A 24,219-nucleotide genomic window follows, 5' to 3' on the forward strand; every position below is an offset into this window, starting at 1 on the left:
TTTTGAAAGCAGCAGTTGAGCAGCAACAATGTCGCTGCTCAACTGCATGCCGAGGTCACGGCGCCTCCTGGGGCAGAGTGAGTGAATTACTTTCAACTATACAGCTCTGTAGAACGCAGACAGACTGTAATGGGGATGACATTTATGTAATGTCGTGACATAACAGCACTATGCTGTCGGGGGACACGCCAGTGGAACACCAACACGCTGTTTGGAGACAGAAATCGTATCAAGGCTTATTTTCTTGGCAGCTTTCAAGGAGAACAGGACCATAGGAAAGAGTACCATAATAGGATGTGTTCACAGTCACCTTAGCCCTTCCTGCATACTTTATAGTATAGAGCAAGAATCGGCCTGGACAATATATCAACTATTATTTGACTTTATTTATTGGTCCATATTTTTAAATGCTGTAAGTCTAATTAAGCCCTATTCAGAAATGTTCAAAAATAGCCAATCTACAAGCTCACAACAAGCCACATCACATTTGTGAGATTGTACATCAGCTTTTTTGAACGTTTCTGAAAATATTCCCATATAGGCCTAATAGTAATGCCAGCTTGAAAATGGCAAATTGATCAGAGAACATGTTGCACAATATCAGATAATCAGTGGTCTAGGTCTCTAGGACATTCATTCTGAACCTTATCAGGCCACTACCCCCAAAAATAAGGCTATTTTGACATTTTTTTGCTTCTTTCATATTTCACAACTTGTAGTTGTTACCCATTTTAATATATGAACAGGACATTATGTACAGTATGGGTAATGCCATAGATCACATTGATTGGGAGGGAATTGTTAACGGATGATGTTGGGAAGTTGGGTTGAACTTGGGCACCAAATTAATGTTATTAAGATAGATAGATAGATAGATAGATAGATAGATAGATAGATAGATAGATAGATAGATAGATAGATAGATAGATAGATAGATAGATAGATAGATAGATAGATAGATCATTGCATCTCTGTATTGATCATTTTATTTTACCGACGACACAGGATGGCGGTCATTGCTGTCGCAGTAAAGTTTGGGAGTGTAGCCAATTTAGAATAGATAGTTTGTTGATTCTTTTTTTATGCAGTAATGGTCTTTTTTTAGGTATTAAAAAGTTCTTAAAGTCCTTAAATTGTCACTTCACTCCAAAATCAGGATCGCCAACGGACCCAAAAACCTGGCATGGGTCATCGGGCTCTAGCCGCTCTACTTCTGAAGTTTCTGTGCCGAGACAAAATGACATAATTGTGTCCTTTGTGACTGGACTGGATGCCCCGGGATGAGATGGTAAACTGGCGATGAAACTGGAAAAACAGAACGGGGTGGCACAGTTATGTAAATGTACCCATTAATGTCCCCGCTGGCACTGGCTGTGTCTGTGTGTGGTGTCCGTTTGTCCCTGTCTGTGTGTGGTGTCCGTTTGGTCTCCGGAGACCGACTTCATTTGCAACCCTAATTATCCCATTGATTGATTGATTGAATACTTTATTAACACAGTTTGACAGGACATGCACAATTGGAAGTAGCCTACAGTACAATACAAGGTCTGCTAAAAGGATGAAACCAGAAATCTGCCATTATGAAGCAACAAAGGCCCGCCAAAACTTGACTAAAACGTTTTAGGTGACTAAAATATGACTAAAACTAAATGACATCTTATTCAAAAGACTATGACTAAACAAACAATATAAAAATGTGCTGTCAAAATTACTGCAACACACCAGCTTCCTCCTGCGTGCCAATTATCAGATGTTTTGTTTTTGTTTGTGCCCAAAATCACCTTCATTCGGAATATATATGAACTATATTTTGCATTACAGAGTAAAGTAAAGTGTGCAATTTTCAAAATGTCTGTTCTAGCAGAAAGACGTTAATAATGAATGCATCGACCACGTTTTCTCAAAATATAATAAGTAATAAGTTACTAAATAAGTAATATAAATACAATTGACTTTACTGAGGGGTCAAAACGCAGGAATGGTCAACACATCATTTCAATTGGCATGTTAAGTTACTAATGCTTTGCACCGTGTAGTTGAACATTTGATTCTGGCTTATTAGCCAGGCTACCACTGTAACCATTCTCAGGACCTGGTATTGCAAGAAGTTGCACGTGTGGCACAAAGTTCAGTGTGGTGCACTGAACTTTGTGCGGGGTGTACCAGTCATCATAAACGAATCATCAAAACGCAAACAACTTTATGAATCTCTCTTTGGTGTGGATGAAGTGGTAACCAACATCTTAGGCCTGTGTCCAACCCGGTGGTGTGTGCGCACATAGGCAATCTTGCGCGTCTGCTCATCATACAGCACTCTGGTAGCCACACTTGACACACAAGTTTAAGGATGACAACAGTGTCAGAGGCGGAACGGGAGCAAAAATCAAGGGCAATCAACAGGCATTGAATGGAAAAACTTTATTTTCGCTTCTGTGCTGTGACACATTGTTCGGGCCGTGTGAGGAAGTGGCCAAAACCTTACAGAGCCCAAAGCCAAGGGCATTTGATTGGGCAAATATCCTGAGAAAACGAGTAGCAGCACTGGGAGATAAAGAGGTCGTGGGAAATATAACAGCCAAGCTGAAAACATATGTTTACAAAGTCACCCCCAAGAGTGAGCAGAACCAGAGCCCGCTTTTGTCACACGGAAGAACACAAAATGCTGGCTGTTGAATCAGGAGAACTCAAGTGGAGACGCAAGTTTTATGAAGCTGTGGACTTGGTGCACTCAGAACTAACGAGAAGATTTGATCGGGACAGCATGCTTATAGCAGCAAATAGAGAGGGGACCGTTATCATCGCAGCAAAGGGAGAGGGCACAGTTGCATTTGACACGCAGGCACAGCTGGACACAGATTGCCTGCAGCTCCAATTAAAAATGTTGGGAGACATAGCCAAGGGTTCCCCGTGCACAACAGCCGTAGAAGTTGGTTTATGTCTCGGTCTCGCCAAGCTTCAACCACAAACCAGGGCTATGTACAGAGATGTCGAAAACCTGATAAAAGTTGGGCCTCAGTCTGACAATATCTGTTGCATCCTCAGAGAGATCCTTCTAGTCCACCCTAAGTACAGTAAATCTAAATGTAAATGTACTAAGTTACTTTCCACCACTTCATTGTTGACACCGTGGGAGCCCCAGCCAACCCAGTGTGCAGCTACGAGGGGAAAAGGCCAAGGGTATCAAATGGGGGTCCTCCTTAGGGCCGTCACCATTACACGTTTAAGTTGATGATTCATTGTCACAAAAAAAAAAACGTGATTAACGATTTAATCGTGTTTTTGCAAATTTGAACTTTTAATATGATTAGAAATTACATTTCCATTTTCCTTTCAGGCTTCGTAATAAAACATGGCAGATATGACAAATCACTGAAATATACAGACAGTACTTTTATTTTTATAAATTGTATACTTTAACAATAGCAGAAATAGCTGATCTACAAGCTTACAAAATAATTGTGATTATCTCCAATACTTGTGATTAGACGATTATGTAATAATTGTGAAAACCCTATTCCTCTGTGAAATTAAAAAGGTTCCACATCCACTAGTGAAACTGCACAGCATGGAAATAATCCAGCAGTGTAAAAGCTGGCTTTGTGCTGCCAGCTCCAGTTTACTGGTCTTGCCAGACACGGGTCATTACAATCAATCTACTGACAGTTGGCTGAATGAACCCCTGCAGGTCCATTCTGATGCCGTTGTTGTTTTTGGTGTTTGTGTGTGTGCGACTGTGCGTGTGCGCGCAGTGGTGGAAAAAGTACCAAAGTATTGGCATAAAAATGTACCAAAAGTAAAAGTGCTCATGCAGAATGCCCTATGTCATGTTTTCAAATGTATAATGTAATTTGAAAACAGCAGATCTACATGGTCACTAGCCTGGGCAGCATTCCTTTTCGGGTTTATGATCCGGTCGGGAGCGGATGATATATTATGTCATGTTGTAGTCATTGATTTATAGTCATCAGGCCGGAACCCTCAAACGAGAACTTCCTTTCCCTTAAACCGGAAGAATAATACCTTCCACGCGGCATGCGCGATTATAATTTTGTGTGTGCCAAGAAGAGTGCCAGTCACCTCTGGTTGTAAGGACAGGACACCCTCAGAAAATGGGTCTAGTAATAGAATGGAGAGAGAAAATTAGCTCACACTGTTGGCCTGTGGTGATGGTCATTATTAAATATTGGAATTGTGAGATGATTTGTGATTTTTTTCCCCCTTTGCTGTCAAAAGGTAGGTGGCGGCATTAGAATGGTACTAAAGGAGCACTTCACTTATTTCACCATTTCTGTCTACTCTCTCTACGCCTCAGAGGGCTGAGGACAGTTCAGAAACCTGCCAACCAGTGACATCATACTAAGCAGGTTTGGCTATTTCAAACCAGATTTCAAAATGCTACAGTATTGTTGCAAGAACACTGGCTTCCATCTCAGTATAGTAAAAAAGCTGTATGTATGTATTAGCTTGGAATCTCCACCGGTGATATGATTATAGCTAGGCAGGTCTATTAGCCAGCCAATGAGACACAGTGTGTACTGTAGATGGAAATTTTATGAGCATTCATGGAGGACCAATTGTACGGTATAGTGTTCCTTAAGCATTTTTGTTGACGGTGCAGTGATTAAAACACCCCTGCAACCCCTGCTTGCAAAGTCTTTTCATCTCAGCTTCTCTACAGTCTATCTCAAACCACAACACAAAGGCAGCAGTCTCCTTTTATAAAAACAAACAATTGAAACATTTTGTGAGACAATATTGTTGGTGATCACATCCAGCCAACAAAAATCTGTAGGGTTCATCCGACAGTCAGACGATTAGATTATGAAATATATTGAGTGTAAAGATGACATTTTGACAAAAGTTAATAGAGTCTCTGAAATGGTGACAGTTCATCCTCTCTTGGGAGCATGAATGTGTTCTGCAAGTTAATGACAATCTACTAAGGGTGTAAGGATGTAGGAGGAGTGTATGGAGGAGGAGTGTATCAAAATGTGAACAGCAACATATAGTATCGTTTGACTTTGTATTGTATCGTATTGTTTTGCAATGCAAATAATCGATTGTATCAATACTAAGTACTTGTGCATTGTATTTAGCAATTTTAGGAAAAAAAGAAAAAGATGGGTTTAATTACTTTTCCATTCCATATCGCTAGACTTGGTCTATTGATAAATGTGTATTCTCTGTGTTCATGTCAAGGTACAGGTATGTGTGCAAATATAATGTCTGTGTATTTGCCAGAGAATCACTGTGTTTACTTATTTATAACCAAATCCATATTCATACATTTTTCTCTTAAAAAATGCACATATTTAATTTCTTTGCAAAATCGTTACTGTATCGATTTTAAATCATTGAATTGTATCGTCATGAATGAACCAATATCGTCAACCATGTATCGTGATACGCATCATATCGCTGTTAACCATTAACACCTTGAGGGCTTGGGCCTATTTAATCCATTAATAAAATGTGCCCATCATTTATAGCGCCCGGACCACTTTTACCAGCGGACCGGAAGTTGTTGTGAATGTCTGTGTAGCAGCTAACAATAGCCACACCACTCTAGAGTCGATCGACAATAACGGGAGGTAAGAATAAATCTATCGCGACTAGTGACTGGACTGCGGAGCGCCGTCTAACACAGGATCCTTTGTCATAATTAGACCGGATGATTTAGATTGCGAGTTATGAACGTTTTAAGATTTTCGTTGTCGTCCGCTAAACAGGCAGGGAACATTTTCGATGACGTGTCACTGTTGTGCAACACCGAGGATTGGGCAACAAGCGCTCCTAGGCTGTGGAGCGATGCGACCGGTTTCATTAATCTCATTAATCTCCGTCCTGTTAATCAATCTCCGTCTCGGGCAACTGACCGTGCACTTGAACTTGACGGTGATTTCCGTCTGGGGCCCTTAAACTGTTTTTTAACAGAGGAAAAGGACATGGGGTCACCAAAACCAGCCGGGATCATCCTCCCGTTTGAGATATTTTGCTTGGGACAAAGCAGAGGACGGACAGACGGACCAATTGTTTGACAAAGCCACTGGATTCCCATTCATTTCAACATTACTGTATGAACGTCAACTTGCAGAGACTTGAAACTTGTTTGAGATACAATAGGTGACCCAAAATAGTGAACCTATTCTACATTAAAAAGAAAATGTATTTTCTACGTTTCATAGTCATACTCAAGTATTTTTGGGGTTGAGTACCTTGTCCACCAGTGAAGATAGGTTACTGTTGGTATGCTGCCCAGTGGCCACTTTGTAGGTTGTGGATCACCTACTTGCTGGAATAAGGTGAGAGGAAAAGGAAATTACTTCACTTCACACTGTTGGTATGTGGTCGAATGAGAAGTGTGTTTGTGTCCTCAGACAATGTTAATCACCTTCCTCTCTGAGCTCTGAGTCATCCAGAGACGCCTGGCACCTCAGTCTGGCTCCATGGACACCAACAAATAAGTGTGCACGTGCGCATGCGTGTTAAAATTACAAATACGGAGGTGCCTGTTAGCCAAGGAAGTTAGGGCTCCTTGTGAGTCACGAGGCCCTGGGTGGACCCCCGTTGTTTCTTCAGTGTTTCTCCTCTCTCTCTGCCCTCTATTTTCTGTCCCTCTCTCCACACTCTTGAAATAAAACATTAAAAGAATGCACACACAAAAACAAAAATCTTGCTAATATGTGTGTGTTAGCCCATGTGTTGAAATTTTAAAGTATATGCCTGGACTGTCACATTCCCAGGATGCTACGTATATGGCGCACTAAAGGTGGTGCATGTAAGAAGGAACATGCACACTAAAGCGTGCGTGTCGCGTGCGTGCGTGTGTATGTTGGAATAGTTTAACCTTGAATGTTTTTGTTACTGGCATGGCACACAAGGTCTCAATGTCAAGCTGGTAATTGCCAAATGCAGTTTCAAGACAACAGTGTTTACATGCCTGTCACAATTCTCATTACGCAATAGACTGATCGGAATTATTTGAGATTATCACAATTATTTTTGCACACCTTCAAAATTGTCTCGATTCATCTGTATAAATTAATCCGTTGAAAGATACCGGAAATAGACTATCTACAAGCTCACCAAGTGTGCTGGAGTTTAACACTTCCGCGCTTTATGGTCTATACTCTATAATAACCTGTTACGTTGAGTGCCGGTGTTTAGTTACCGTGCGTCAAAGCATCGTAATTCTACCTCCTTATGATGAAAATCCAGCTGATATAGTCCCACGGTTTGTTATTGAGCCGAAAGGAAAGCCACTTCCGCGATCCGGCTCACAGACAAAGAGCAAAGCGAGCTAAGATTGTCCATACCACTGCCACCTCGTTCACTTTGAATTGGACTCAGTTTCCCAGAAGCCCTTGCAAGCCGGCGGTTGGTTGATTTCCGGTTACGTCATCATAACGCGGCAGCCTCGTCACTTTGTCTGCAACAAAGCCGTTTTTTCATTCTTGTCATTACAAAATGGCGAATTAAACATAAAACAAATAGCAGGTTTAGCGTGGAGATACAATGGAATAATGTCGGGTATGGCGGGTTATGCACTCGGGAAACTGTTAATGAATGTAGGCCTGTCACGAGTATTGCATAATCATCTAATCGCAATTATTTGATAATCGCAAATTATTTTGTCATAATCAATGTCATGTTGAAAAATTAAAAGCTGAAATACCACCGCTATTTTTTTATGAATATTATACAGTATGTCAGTATCGTAATTGTGTGACAATAAATAGTCAACTTAAATGTGTAACTGTGATAGCGCTAAATGAATGTGTGTGTGTGTGTGTGTGTGTGTGTGTGTGTGTGTGTGTGTGTGTGTGTGTGTGCGTGCGTGCGTGCGTGCGTGCGTGCGTGTGCATTGTGTATTCAGTTCCATCCCTGTGGGTCACAGTGGAGCAGACACAGAATCTGGCCCATGCACCCCATCTCATTTATCTGCTTTTACAACAGCGCTCTCCTCTCCATCTCCTCTCCTGTCATCTGCCTTTCCGCTGGTTTCCCTCTCCCTCCATCACTCATCATATTCTCCAGCTCTCTCTCTCTGTCTGTCTCTTTTTCTCCTCTCTATGCCAGTCGTGTCGTGCTATCACACTCAAACCTGTAAAATAACCAAGTGCATTTACTCAAGTACTGTACACTACATCTCAGAAGCCACTATCAGCTTTAGTCACTAATTGCCTTGCAGATGTTTAATATTAATACTAAACACCTATTCTATACTTTGTCCATTTACTTTTTATGTTTGAAGTGCATTTATTTTTTATTTTTCCACCACTGGCCACTTCTCTCCCTCTCCCCATCTCTCTCCTCATCTCTTGTCAGTCTGATTCCCACGCTGTCACACCCAGTCCTCTCTCTCTTACCCTAATCACCTCAGTCTCTCTCTCTCTCTCCTCTTCACTCTCCATCTTCGATTCTCAATCAGTCTTGTTGCATCTTGTCGCACCCTTTTCTCCTCCTCTCCGCCTCCCTTGCTCATACTCTCTCTCTGTGTGTGATAAGAGTCCCACCTTGGATAACCCTGTATAGTGAGTCCCAGAGGTAAGGCTCTCAGACAGACAGGGCCTCGGCCTCAGAGTCAAGGACATATCAAGAGAGGAAAAACATTCTCTTCCAAATCTGCGTGGCAGTCGGAGACATTGGGGACGCAGCCAGACGGCCTCAACCAGCTGTTACGACATTGTTACTCAAGTAACGTATTCATACATTCACCCAGCAGGCCTGACGTTCACCTGACCTCCGAGCGTGTCGGGATATTTACAGACTTGGAGTATCTGTGGATGCAAATTAAGCCAGTGGGCAGAGCCTGGTTGTTGAACAGCAAATAAGGTATCAGCTACTGTATGTCGACTTGTGTGCTGTATTGCATGTCCTTACAAGTTGAAGTTGTCAGCTAGTGAAAGCATTATCTCGATAGCAGTGCCCTGGAGGCTCAACCAGTTAACATGCAGACCAGGCCACACCACGAGTTTCGTTTTGTTTCTGTGTGTTATCTCTTGCCTTCGTTTCAAGGCTTCCGATCTCCTGTGGATAAAAATTAAGGCATTCATTTTTTGTGGTGGGCTCCAAATTAAGGGCTGTCTAGCCAAACGTAAGGGCCTTGGAAATGGTGCAGGGATCTGAATAAGTCTGCCTGCCCTCCCCTTCCCCCACTGCAACAGTGAAACAGACACAAGCCAACATAATGAGGAAGGATTCCTGTTGCATTGTAGAAACTGTTCAGTCTCAATATTGGCCAACATGAACAAGTCTGTAACTGAAAAGCTGCTGGAACTGAAGCATTTTGCTGTGTGTGTGTGTGTGTGTGTGTGTGTGTGTGTGTGTGTGTGTGTGTGTGTGTGTGTGTGTGTGTGCGCGCGCTGTGAGGGAGAGGTGTGTCCAGGTCTGCCCAATCTCACACCATTAAACGCTCCCAAAAACAAACACATAGCAACAATCAAATTCTTCAGGGTAAGGCCTCCCTGAAGAAGGCAGCTTTGCTAGTTTGTGTGGTGCAACTCTTTTTTTCCCCCATGATGTTTTTATTTCTCAAATCTGGGCACCAGGCTATTCTCACTAATTCTGAATTTATTGTAAAAACCTTTCGCTATAATCATTCAATAGGGACTGAGTAATAATCAATACATTATTACTTGCGCAAGCAGAGCGGGCAAGTCATGTTTTCAGTCAGGTGCTACGATGCGCGTGTTTGGGGCCAGCACATGTTATGACGTCATATGCTGGCCCCAAGCTGACCGTGCAGGTGTGTTTTTGTCATGCTACGAAGCATATGTCCCATGACGTGATGAAGATATGTACCAATGTCCCTTAGAATGCACGTGATATGATGTCATACGGACATACGGAAGCTGACCGTGCAGGTATGTTTTCCGTGAATCATGATGAAGATTATGTACCAATGCCAGGGTATAATTGGTTGACGATGGTGACGTAATGATGATACGTTTCAGTGTCAAGTACATACGCATCAAACCACCCAGCCGATCACATTATACCATCAACCACTCAGAAAACTACATATACATACAGACATGTACACATATATGGACATATGAGCATATGACGTGATGAATATATGTACCAATGCCAGGGTATAGTTGACGGTGACGTAACAATGATTTTACCATACTTAAAAATACTACTTTTTTTCCTTCAGAAGGTACGTAGCAAATAGCTAAATCTAATAACTCAATATGTGAGACTAAGATTTGAACGTTTATAGCGGTCTACAGCACTTACACGCTCTGCTTGCGCACTATGGCCTACTTGTGTGCAACAAGCAAGTAGGCATCGACAGAGTGCAGTTCTAGTTGTATTAAATGATCGATATTTTTGTTTTAATCGATGCACCCCTATATGGCCTTTATGCTAGTAGCCTCCTCCTTCCCTCACACCCTGTCCTTGTACTCCATGCCTTCCCACTCACCCTCCCTCCCTCCCTGCGCGCCTCCTCTCCTCCCCTGCTGCCCTCCAGAGTGAGGGGCCCATTGTTTCCTCACGACAAAGGAGCCAGCCAGCCAACAAAAAGCCTCTCTGTCCTCGAGAGCAGAGAGAGAAACAGATAAGGAGAGAGAACGAGAGAGGGAATGACAAAGAGCAATAGTGAACAAGAGATGAGAAAAAGGAGAGGGGAGCACAGAGCGAGAAAACAGGAGGGAGGGAGGTGGGTGGAGAGAGAGAGAGAGAGAGAGAGAGAGAGAGAGAGAGAGAGACAGAGACAGAGACAGAGACAGAGACAGAGACAGAGACAGAGACAGAGACAGAGACAGAGAGACAGAGAGACAGAGAGACAGACAGACAGACAGACAGACAGACAGACAGACAGACAGACGAGTACATCTGATCTCAATAACTTTCTAGTTATGGAGAGAAAGGGGAGGAGGGGAAGTAGAGAGATACCTTATCTAACTCTCTAATGATAGAGGGCAAAATGCCAACAGCACAACTACAATGAGAGAGAGAGAGAGAGAGAGAGAGAGAGAGAGAGAGAGAGAACCAGAGGAGGACAGGGCTGTCACGATTAGGAAATTGTACTAATTGTCACACAAACAATTGTGATTAACAATTTAATAGTGTTATTGTCGTTGAAGACTGGAACGTGACATGAATAATTGAATATAAACATTTCCGTTCGGTTTCAGGCTTTGAAGTTGCACAGGGCAGATATGGGACATAACCTAAATATACAAATAAATTACTGACATATTTAATAACTTCATACTCAATAGTATCCAATAAATAAATTCAAAGAAATCACACCCGTGTGAAGTGAGGGGCAATCTTATCATCGTACATCATCATACATCATCTCATTCTGGCCAATCCGAATTTGCGTCCTCATCTTCATCTTCAGTGTTTGTGTTTACACGAACACTCAGAATTGTCCATTCATTGTCAATGGGATTTAATGTTTGTGTAGGACAATGTTTGTGTTAGCTCATACACCAAAAGCTGGACAAAAAAACACACCAGTGTAAAGTGAGGGGCACTCTATCATATATCATCTCATGCTGGCCAATCACAATTTGTGTCCTCACTTTTCTGCCCTCACTTTTATCTTCAATATGTACTTTGCTCATCGCTATGGGGTGATCAGCCAATCACAAGCCAATGTTTGTGTTTACACAAACCCGGAAAGCTGGGCATAAGGATCCCCACAAAATCATGAATCGTGGAAATAGCTGATCTACAAGCTCACAACAATTTACAATTACAATTTAGGCATTTAGCAGACGCTCTTAATCCAGAGCGATTTACATTAGGCAAGAACAAAAGCATGGGAATAAAAAAAAAAGAGTTGCGAGTCGCCGCTTTGTTTTTCCAAGGACCAACAAATTGGCCGCAGACCCCCATCTAAAAATGTTCTGTGCCAGGGAGAAGATTTGTGATTAAAAAAAAAAGTCAAATATTTACTCCACTACAATTATTTGACGTCTTTAGTTACTGGTTACTTTGCAGATTTAGAAAACCTATATATTACTTTTGCTATTTTCAGAAGTAGAATCTTTGAAAAAGGTTTATATCTTTGTGCCAATATACTTTTGTAGACTACCTTACTCAAATCAGATTCTGAATACAGGATGTTTACTTGTAACAGAGAATGTCTACATTGTGGCACTGCTATAGTTTTAGTCTTGCACCACTAGCCTCTTCATTACATCTCAGACTCTAAAGGCCTCTACATAGTCCGTTTTGTTCCTTGCGTGGGGGAGTCAAACGGACACAAAAAACGCAAGGTTATTTTAGACATGCAGAGTCCTTGCGTTTCTTGCGTTTTTCTTGCGTCGGATTTAATCACTGTAATGTGCAAGCATCTACTCGTCCACTAGATGGCAGCTGTGACACTATGAAGCTGTCCCAGAGAGCAACAACGCTCCATTTTCAGGAAGTGAATAGATCTGGTCTTTTTTCCCCGTTGTTGTTGTTGCAACTTGCAAGGGATGATGGCATGGTTCGTTGTCAAAACTACACCAGAAGGACCAACAACAATCATTAAGACAGGTGACAACCTTTAGAGTATATTATTTATAACTATGCTCTAGTCTATGGTGACAGCTGGCTAGTTAGCCATCTAGCTTTGGCTAGCCATCTTTATGGAGAAATACTCTGTTACAAGTAATCGTTCTTTTCACTTAAAATTCAAACTCCTCACTGTACATGATCTGTGTAATATGTTGTGCCTTTTTATTCTCTTCCAGGACGTCCCAATGGTCCCATGCAGACCATGATGTACCAAGCAAAGCTTCGCAGTTATCGTCATCGTAATATTTATTTCAATAAACAATTGTCATTGACTTGTCCATGCCTTTTTTAACTGTTGGTGGTTTCAAACGTTGCATGTACTGTATGTGTAGCCTACCGTTATAATAATAATAATGTAGTGTAAACGTTATGTAGGCCTATTTAACAAAAGCCAGTGCTCTTCATCATGTCTTATGACTGGAGATGACAATCATGACATCCTCTGACGGCATCCTGAATTCTGATTCAACAGGTGGTAGGTCTGGTGCAAGATGACATGCTTTTTATTGCCTTGATTAGGATGAAACGTATACATGATATATTGACAGCGCTTGTTTGCAGTGTTGCCAGTTCTGCTTAATATAAGCAACTTTGGGCTAGTTTTCCTGTACATATAGCTTAATATCCATAGTTGCCCGTTGCTTTAGTTTGGGATTATTTCTGAAGTGTAGTTGCTTATTTGGACTTGCTTTCATGATTCTTTTTGAAAATAGCTGATGTAATCGGGCTCAAGTGGTGAAACTGGTTACTTCTTTTGGGTTTGTTTTCATAGACCTGGTCGCTTGTTTAAGTTGTTTCACTCACAGAATCTGGCAAGCTAGCTTGTCAACAAACCAAACAGCATTTGTAATAGTACATGTTGGTCGCGTCTGTAAACATCACATTGTCACTAAATGGAAGTATGTAGGAGACTATAAATTATACACAACTATCATAGCTTGTACAACGTTGTCCTGTTTAACTTTCATGTTGGCGTCCAGTGAAATAATGTGAGATAGCCATGCCATGCCATGTTCGTGTTTATTTTTACAACGGAGTGGCTTCCCTCTTGCTTCGGTGGACGGTGGTAGGAGCAGAGCAGGAAAACAAAATCTTGCTCTCTGCTGCCTCCAGGTGGGCAGGGTGTCCTTGACGCAAGGTACGCAACGCAAGCAATTTGGTTGCGTTGGCTTGGGATCAGATCTCAACCCGACAGAGCGAGACAGATCACATAACCGACGCAACGCAAGGGAGGAATTTCTCTCACCCTCCGTTCATTATGTATTCGTGTGTCGATTACGTTCGACTCTGTCAATCACTTAAGCGGGAATGTTTTATATCCACGCTGGTACTCCAGTGTCTGCAGCTGGTACTCAGTGTCTGCAGCTGGTACTCAGTGTCTGCAGCTGGTACTCAGTGTCTGCAGCTGGTACTCTAGTCTAGTGTCTGCAGCTGGTATTCAGTGTCTGCAGGAGTACTCTAGTGTCTGCAGCTGGTACTCTAGTGTCTGCAGCTGGTACTCAGTGTCTGCAGCTGGTACTCAGTGTCTGCAGCTGGTACTCAGTGTCTGCAGCTGGTACTCAGTGTCTGCAGCTGGTACTCAGTGTCTGCAGCTGGTACTCAGTGTCTGCAGCTGGTACTCAGTGTCTGCAGCTGGTACTCAGTGTCTGCAGCTGGTACTCAGTGTCTGCAGCTGGTACTCAGTGTCTGCAGCTGGTACTCAGTGTCTGCAGCTGGTACTCTAGTGTCTGCAGCTGGTACTCTAGTGTCTGCAGCTGGTACTCAGTGTCTGCAGCTGGTACTTAGTGTCTGCAGCTGGTACTCAGTGTCTGCAGCTGGTACTCAGTGTCTGCAGCTGGTACTCAGTGTCTGCAGCTGGTACTCAGTGTCTGCAGCTGGTACTCAGTGTCTGCAGCTGGTACTCAGTGTCTGCAGCTGGTACTCAGTGTCTGCAGCTGGTACTCAGTGTCTGCAGCTGGTACTCAGTGTCTGCAGCTGGTACTCAGTGTCTGCAGCTGGTACTCTAGTGTCTGCACTCTGCACCCTGGGCATGTATTATTTAAGCCTGGAGTTAGTATGTGACAGACCGAGGGGATTATTTAAACCTGGGGTTAGTATGTGACAGACCGAGGGGATTATTTCACACAACACAAATAACACAATTGCATTAGGGCAGATAATACAACAGTGAAACTGTATCATATCCCCATAACACACTGACCTACAGTATTGTGCTGCCCTGAGCTATTTCCCCATGGCGTAGTCCCACTTTGTACGTGTGTGTGTGTGTGTGTGTGTACACACTAAACAGTACATTGCTGTCTCAGTGAAATATGACCATTTCCTGTCCCTTTTCTCCCTGTGGAATGTGTGTAGGGGGGAAGAAAAACAAATCACACAGATTATAACAGGTGTGAAACATACAGGTAAATGCATGGTTCTCTATAGAGTATCAAGGTAATCTCAGGCCTACAGATAAGATCATTTACAGGGACATAAACAGCCTTATTTTTAATATGTCTTTCAACCGGAGGGACATAATACACTGCTTCCCTCTTAACACCACGAACGCCCCGGGGTATGTCGGACTATTAAATCAGAGCGCCCAGCGATTTGCAGCAACGGAACACAATTTAGCGACGCACCAGGCGCCATCCCGGATGTAGCTGAAGTAGCTGTAGCTACGGGAGGTATGATTAATTCTAATCAATAGTCAATAAAGTATTGAGATATTCAGACCGCGGCCATCTTGCCAGGAAGGTGCTATAACTAGGTTGACAGCCTAGGTTGACAGCCCATTCATCCAAACAGAAAAGTCCTATCCGATTGTATTAAACAACAATTATCCTCTTTCTATCTGCAAAGTGTTTGTTTCATAAAAATCCACTGTAGACTTATGTGCTACTTCCTGTCAAGAAATTCCGTGCAGGTACATTTTCCCTGCATCCCTCCACATCTGCCGGTTATAGCGCCACCATGAGGCCGATTTTTTGCAAAACACATTGTTTATATTAGTCGCACAGATTTCATCCAAATCTCACGCAAATCGGTACACATGATCTCTGTTGTCATGTGATCAAGACGCATTTTGCCAAACATCCTACTGGTGGAGACCTGTGCCCAGAAGGGCACTTTTTCTAGTTCAGCCATGATCCACCGCACATTGCAGATAATGACGCAACCACCCGACACAATTCAACATAATAGTAAACTTTCATTTGTTAGACAATAGACAGACATGTTTGTGCCAGTGATTTGATTTAATTACATGACTCTTGAAGTCTTGATCAACTCTTTTCACGCTTGGAAGTTCGATGAGCCCAAGCATAATTGATTTTTGGATCTCAATAAATTCTGAACCAGGCCTGAAATAGAATCCCGGGTTTCGATCTCCATTCCCTATTAATAATACTGAAGCTTGTATGCAATTTACTTCGTTCTATATGACTGGAGTTTACTTATCTGTCCTTAGATCGTTTTAGCTGTACTTATTTAGCTAGATGCCTTTAATATGACAGTACTAGACTAAAAGTCTATTATCTTTAGAAAAGCAGAACAAAAAAATCAATACAGGGTTTTGTTCTAATGGGGATATGGGCTATTTATTATACTTTTGTCTTTGATGTCAAATTGATTCCCCTGCTTTTCTTGGATGGTGTACGAGTCATTGACCTTGACTTATAGATGTGACTTTATTAAATGTGTTCATTTCACAACTGTCAGGGGTTGTAGATTTCTCCTCGTTAGCTATGCTGCACACACCCTCAAAGCATTACAGTAGCTGACACCAGGCTACGAGTAAAGAATAGCGAGTAAAAAGTTGTGCATAAATCCCAGTAGCACTGGTGGGAGAAGATATAGTCCAGTGGTGGGAGGGTGTCCAAACTTTGTTAAAACAAATATTAGATTATTCAGAGGCAACTGCATTTCCTGTCATACCTTTGGACCAAGTCACATATACAAATGCATCACATTACAATAGTTTTATTTAACTATAGTGCAATATCAATAGTCTTTTGTTGGCAGTGTACCCAAATCTAAGTCTCTCATCTTTGCTGTGAACAAAACAAAAGCAATTCAGCCCCTTTCTCCCCCCCCCCCCCCCCCCCCCCCATGTATGAAGGAATGGCATGCATAGCATTACAATTATACTTACAGTCCAATTAATGTCCTTTTGTTTAAATGACAGTGTATAACCAAATCTAACCAGGGGTGAAAAAAGGACCCTATAGCCTTTCTTTCACATCAGCTGAGAATGAGACAAGACCTCCAACTAATTCTACAGATACATAGCGTAGCTGCCCATGTTCATTTCAAAACTTCAACCAGTGTATGAATTTAATTCCAATTTAATTCCATATGGTCACAGGCCATATTTTATATGGCCTGTGACCATATAAAACTCTCTGCCCTTGAGACATTTGGCCTCCAGGGCCAGACTTTTTGGACCCGTCTAACATAGGCTAAATCAGTGGTTCCAAAACCACACGTGTGCACAGAGGCACAGTGGTGAGACAAGTCCAAGTGCGGCTCAGGGTCAACTGGTCAACGTTTCAATCACAGGTAAAAATCCAGACGTCACGTGATCGACTTTGAAACAATACAACACACACAGTGCAAAGAAATGAGTGTGCAGATCATATCCTCAATTAACCCAAGACATCAATACCTCGAGCTGGATGTATAACAGGCTCTAAGGAGCCCACGGGAGGGAGGGAGAGAGAGAGAGAGAGAGAGAGAGAGAGAGAGAGAGAGAGAGAGAGAGAGAGAGACACACACACAAACATGCGTTTGTGTGTGCGTGCACTAGAGACGAGCGTGTGAATGAAGAACATAAACTAGAGTGAGTGACAGACATAAAGAAAAAGAGAATGCTAGTTCACAAAGACAGAGCACATAAGAAGGACAGGGGAGGACAAAGGCCACAGCGGAGCTGGACCAGAACATTGTTACGGAGCTGGGAGTTGAACTGCCAGTGGCCTGGGAACAGAACAGTCCCCCAAGGACATTCCATTGAACGTCCAGTCAGTCTGAATAGAAACATTGCACAATATGAACATCTCTGACGCAGCACTTCACTAAATTCACAATGGGAGGCACATCTTGTGTGAGTCCTATTAACCACTTTTAACCCTAGCATTTCCATGTTTTCCCGTGTCATTATGGGCTTTATGTTGGGCTAATTTTTAAATAGCACAATGGGAGACCCATTTTGTATGACAACTAACCACTTTGCCCCTGGTATCGCAGTCGGCCATGTCATTATGAGAGAGAGTGAATGCATTTTACCGTCACCGGCGGCAGCCCCGGCGTTGCTGCCAACTGCCAATAGTAGCCGCGGCAGGAGAGAGTGAATGCATTTTCCATCACTGGCAGCAGCAGTCCGACACCCTACCCCAGACCCTAACCTCACAGGGAAGACACAGGTGATTTTTAACCAGAAACGCATGTCGGCAGTTGCGGCATCTGGACTGGCGGCCGCCGAACCGACCGACACTGCCGTAGCACTCAGCCACCTGTCCCCACTCCCCAGCAATCAGACACGGGTCTGATTGCTGGCGCGCACGCACGCGCACGCACGCAAGCACGCACACACAATTGAAATCCGTATATTGGATCTTCAGTTAGGGCATTTTTATTGGCATCTGGTGGGATGCTTCCCGTTGAGAAACAGATGGGTAATAGCATCTATAAAATATAATGACGCAGTGTGTTGCACAGCACAATATTGTGTATGGTTACAGCTACCCGGGGTGACATTAGAAACACCACATGTTATGCAGAGAAACATTTTCTATACAATAAGGCTTGTTTTTTTTGCTTTCGACAGCCTCCTGTGAAGAGAAATGTGTGCGTTGCTGGGGAGTGGGGACAGGTGGATGGCATGTCGAATAGCAACCGCTGTGGATATTAAAGAAGGGCCATTTGTGGAATCCTGAAGCGAGTGTATAAAGATGCCTTAAACGTCTACTTCGGCCGCAGTTATCTCTTCACTTTACTGCCCCTTCCATGCCGTTTACTATTCTGTTCTTTCACCATAGTTTCTTCTATTATTCTGTCCATTTGCAGTCTGGCAATGCTCTCTATTTCTCCTTTCCCACGGATCACACCGCTTCATCTCTCTCTCAAAAACGATTAAGGGATTTGTCGGCTGAAATGACGACGACGTGGCACGCACGCACGCACACAACGAACGCACGCATGCACGCACACAATTTGCAGCACTACTAAGTGTTGTTCAATGTTGTTTATCAGCAATTGTCAGGCCCCACTAAACTGGCTTCAGCCTGAAGGCATTTTTCTTTGTATGGATCAACGATTTCCATGCATTTCCTTCCCACCAAAAAAAATTAAAAGAAATATTACCCAATGAGAAAAGTACTGGTCCAGATTAAGATATTAATTATAGTTTACAGCTTTCTTTATTCCTTCAATACAATGCAGCATAACATGTCCTTGAAACAGTCAAACATAAGCAGGCAACACCGCTGAGTGAGTATCCTAAATTACTCAACAGTGAGTAGTACTGTACTAATATTACACTTATTACTAACTTAGAGTAATATAATACAGCTTTAAGTTGTATAAGAGAGGCTGACCTAGTGAAAAAGATATAGGTTATAGTGAAACTGTAGTCGCGGCCGTTTGACACAGAACTGTCACTATAGGCTCTGGTACAGTTCACCTGAAGGCAAGAAGATGTTCCGTTAGTGAAACCATAGCCCTGCATCCGAGAAGGCCGGCTCAATGCTGCTCATTGTTCGGCCCCAAAGAAAGCAGATAGTCGCTTCACAGAAATGCCTAATCTATGATGCACAGAAAATAGCAGATCTACACATTCAGAATGGGTCGCATCCGTGACGCATTGTGAGCTTGTAGGTCTGCTATTTTCAGAATCAGACACCGCTATACGGAGAAAGACGAATCGGGCTCAACAGTCCGCACATTTCAGTAGTAACGTCACATGCACTCCGTCAACATTGGCTCCAGGCACGAGAACCTGTCGTAATGTGTACGAGACTTGGCTCAGGTCCAAGTATCTGTGCATAATCTTTTAACTACAGTATGCTTAATCGCTCTTTAAGCTGTGTAAGCATATAGTACTCTTGTGTACATTACATCTCATTATCTACAGTATATGCCTAGTATATTGTACCACATGATCCAGTCCCGCCTTGTGTGGCTTACTTCTTCTGTATCAGTGATGACTCATATCTTCCGACCACATAATGTGGCTTGTGCAAATGTAAATATTGTGTGTGTCTGTGTGCACGGCTGCGTGCACGTGCGTGCGTGTGTCAATTTGTCACTACTTTATATTTCTACTCCACTGCCATCTCAGAAGCAAGTATTGTACTTTTTATTCCACTACAATTATTTGAAGACTTCAGTTTACTAGTTAATTTCCAGATTTAAATTATTATTACAAAACATTAAGTAAGCCCTATTTTATTGTGACTGCGGTAGGTCGCAGATTACTATGAATGAAAACCTGAAAAACCCACTCCGTCACTCACGCCTCCATATATGGTTGTCAGTCCATCACGCCTCGTGACATCACGCCTCGTGACACGCTCCATATATGGCTGTCTCCATATATGGCTGTCTCCATATATGAAGATCATGACGCCTATGGCCGTCTCCTCTCCATATATGAAGATTACGACTATGTCGATCTGACATCATCAAACCAAATACACTCAAGACACGCTATATATATAAATATATGGCCATAAACCCCATGGCCATACCTGTTTTTCATTGTGCATTTTTTGATCAATGAAAAGTAGGAGAAATATATGGGAATGTCAATATGGCCATATTGTGACATTCTCATGATAACCAGTGTGGTTGCCGCGACGCGAGTCACACTTGCAAATGAACCAAGTTGGTACAACTCCATATGTGGAGCTGACTATCATCACCTGGATCTCCAAGATCATGTATGTCAAACATGGTTTGACATACAAGATCTGCATATATGGAGCCGGCCAGCAACTCTACATCTGACCTCACTGACACCAGATTAATAGTTTAAAACTTTAAATGCTGCTTGTCAACTGCGGCGTATTAAGAAGCTTTGTTGTTTCAGCCCTCAGGGCATCTTACTAGTACTTTGTCTATTCAAAATTAAAAAATAGACTACAAGTTCACAACTTGTCACATTGCGACATGTTGTGATGAACTTGTAGATGTAGATTGTCTATTTTCAAGAAGATTTGATCACATTTTGGAAACATTTGAGTGTATATCCTACTTATACTTTGGTCCTGGTCCTGGAGGTATATTTTGATGTCAACACTTTTGTACTATTACTCCATAAAACTAGTGTAAACACACTAGTGTAGAACACACACTGAGATATTTCTATTTTTACTTAAGTAAATATTTTTCCCCCACTGCTTGCTGCAGAAGGGTAGGCCTAATTCAACTGAAATGTCCTGTCACAACCTTACTAGAATTACAACACAACCGAACTCACCATACAGTAACTTACTGGCCACTGGTCCCTGGACACTGGTCCCTGACCTCCTGGACACTGGCCACTGAACACTGGTCCCTGACCTCCTGGACACTGGTCCCTGACTCCCTGGACACTGGTCCCTGACTCCCTGGTCACTGGACACTGGTCCCTGACTCCCTGGACACTGGTCACTGGACAGTGGACACTGGACAGTGGACACTGGTCCCTGACCTCCTGGACACTGGTCCCTGGACACTGGTCCCTGACCTCCTGGACACTGGTCCCTGACTCCCTGGACACTGGTCACTGGACAGTGGACATTGGTCCCTGACCTCCTGGACACTGGTCCCTGACTCCCTGGACACTGGTCACTGAACACTAGTCCCTGACTCCCTGGACACTGGTCCCTGGTCACTGAACACTGGTCCCTGACTCCCTGGACACTGATCCCTGACTCGCTGGACACTGGTCCCCATGGACACTGGTCCCTGACTCCCTGGACACTGGTCACTGGACACTGGTCCCCATGGACACTGGTCCCTGACTCCCTGGACACTGGTCACTGGTCCCTGACTCCCTGGACACTGGTCACTGGTCCCCATGGACACTGGTCCCTGACTCCCTGGACACTGGACACTAGTGAACAGGTCATGCAGAGCATGCCCTGGAGGCAGGCTTTCCATCCAATCAAATGCTACGACTGCAGCGCTGCACCAGCAGTTGGTCACTGCTACAAGGTCACCAGGAACCATGTAATTCAGCTACACCGGCCTGTGCTGATGACCAATCAGCACAGGCCGGTGTAGCTGAATGGCTCCTGGTTCGATCCCCGGCGCCCGCTGGCTTGTTGGCGCCGGGGTGTCCTTGAGCAAGACACTGACTGAACCGATGAGGAGGTTGGGTCTCCTGCGTGGAAATCCAACATCTTAACCACTAAGCCGAAGAGAGTGACTCCTGGGAGATATTAGACTTTTAGGACACCAGGCTGAGGTTGTGAGCCACTCTGCTCCACTGTGTGTGTGTGTGAATGAGTGTATGTAGGGATGAATACCAGCACGTTATATCCTTTAGGATTCTTGCTTTTTCCCCCAAAACGTCCATTCTGCTGTTGTTGCAGCCAAACTAATCGTCCACCATACACCGTTTCCAAACGGTGCTGGTATTCATTCCTACAGTCTATATCTTCCAGAACCGTGCACCCGTTACACTATTACGTGGAATTACTCAACTGAGTGCTTGCTCTCACTTTCTTCTTGAATGAGTGAATGTGTAACGCATATTGTAAAGTGCTTTGGATAAAGGCACGATTGATAGATGGATCATTGAGATCAATCTATTATAGATCAATAAATACATTGAGATCTAGCCATATCGAACCATCAATAAACAGACAGTCAAATGGACCTTTAATGATCCAGAATGAAATGCAGTTGTCATAGCAACACCATACGGATAAAACAGGTAAAGGTGGAGAGCAGAGCAGAGTACAAAAGCATCATACAGGTAAGTAGTGTATGGTAACCGTGGTAACACTCATTTAAAAATGCACAACATGATACCCATTAAAGAATAAAGGCAATTTAACATCATACCTGCTTGGCTCTCTGTGCAATGGGAAGGTCAAAATACACCATTTAGGCTACCTTTTTTATTTGAACAGAACCAGCTCAGAATCATTATGTTCAACTTTGGGTTGTAATTAACCCCCGCTTGACCCACCTGTTATATGTATGAAACATGATGCTACAGCACTGATAAGTGCACAAAGGGGGCCTCATACACATAGCCTACTGTCACTGCCAATGAATAGGTATAGTACAGTGTAATTTATACCTGAATGTAAAGCCTATAGGCTAGAATCCACAAACACACACCTTTTCTAAACTCATATCCCGAGGCCAGGACATGATACATAACGCTGTGTGAATGACTCAATTACTAACACACACACACACACACACACAGTCACACACACAAAAGCAGTGCACAGGCAAACAGGTTCTGTTGAAAGAATCCTTGTACAATATATTCAATTATACCTTGTCTCTCTGACGGTCTGACCCTCCCACCAAAAAGACTTACTGCAACAAACTCGATTCACTCAGGTAAGGTTTCAGATTAAATGGAGAAACATTCGCACCCGGGTCCAAAGCTGCAAGAGCGCACAGAAAGCACGGGTTTGAAATCGCGTGCCAACATGATTATCAATGCCTACGTCTTTTGCAAAGAAATAAAAACAAACACTTTACCTTGCTGTGGTTGAGTTTCACTTTCACACATAAACAATAAGGTCCTCAGGCGAGTGAAAACTCCGTCGGCATGGTGGGAGGTTAAGTGAAATAGGCAGCAGGCCTGCAGATAGGCTAATAATAATAATAAACAGACCCTTCAACGCAATTTTACAAACGTGAGCTTTTCACTTTGAAGCGCCGTTCAGCTGCGCTAGAGACACAAACACAAACTCCAACGCGACAGGTAACCAGACCTGTGCCTCAGGTAGTTTCAAAGCCACGCCCCTTTGTTTGAGGTGCGTGTGCGTGCACTTCAAAGGGGCGTGGCTTTAATGTACCTGCCTGGAGCAGGGGAGCAGGGGAGGGGTACAGTAAAGTAACTACGTCACTCACCTGATGTCAACAACAGACACTGGTGCGTGGGTGGGTCGGTGGCATTCATTCTGTCACGGTTCACCCATATGGCTAGTTTCACAATATTGTATAGCTGCTTGTGTTTCATTGTTTTATTTTACTGAGACAGATTTAGGGGACTCACATTTGCTTTATTGTATTAATAACTAACTAGCTATTGAATGGTATTAAGTCAATCTCAATTGATTTATGCAAGATGATAGACTTTTTTCTAGTAAGTAGGCTACCAATACAATGCATTACTCTCTATGCATTATGCAAGACCAGTCAATGAGTAGGCCTATTAGGCCTATAGACTCAATAGACAAAAAATAGGCTATATGTTTTAATCTACAAAATCACAATGTGATTATGTGTCGTAAGCTTGTAGATCGGCTATTTTCAAATAGACAATGTTTAAAATAGGGCTAAATTGATTCATAATGTACGTTTTGTAATAATAATCTAAATCTGCAAAGTTATAGGCCCATATACGTATTCAAATAGCTTAGAATACAGTACAAGTTAGCATATAAAAAAATCGGTAGGCCTACTTGAGTAAATGTACATAGTTACTTTCCAACACTGTAAATAAGGACACATAACAGCAGGAATGAGATGTGT

General features: G+C 42.9%; 1 protein-coding gene across 2 annotated transcripts in view; it reads right to left on the bottom strand.

The window, feature by feature from the left end:
- The window catches only part of LOC306931937 (uncharacterized protein), a 68,040-nt gene extending 44,568 nt beyond the window's left edge, over positions 1-23,472 (bottom strand). Inside the window, exon 1 of one of the 2 annotated variants that reach the window (XM_079513619.1) lies at positions 23,221-23,472. The gene's annotated coding sequence lies outside the window, so the exon portion shown is untranslated. Of the gene's footprint in view, positions 1-23,053; positions 23,126-23,220 lie in introns of those variants that run through there. The other variant, XM_079513620.1, reaches the window with a different exon arrangement.
- Positions 23,473-24,219: the final 747 nt, after the last annotated feature.

Source organism: Electrona antarctica, assembly GCF_951216825.1.
Source record: "Electrona antarctica genome assembly, chromosome: 11".
NCBI classification, from domain to species: domain Eukaryota; kingdom Metazoa; phylum Chordata; class Actinopteri; order Myctophiformes; family Myctophidae; genus Electrona; species Electrona antarctica.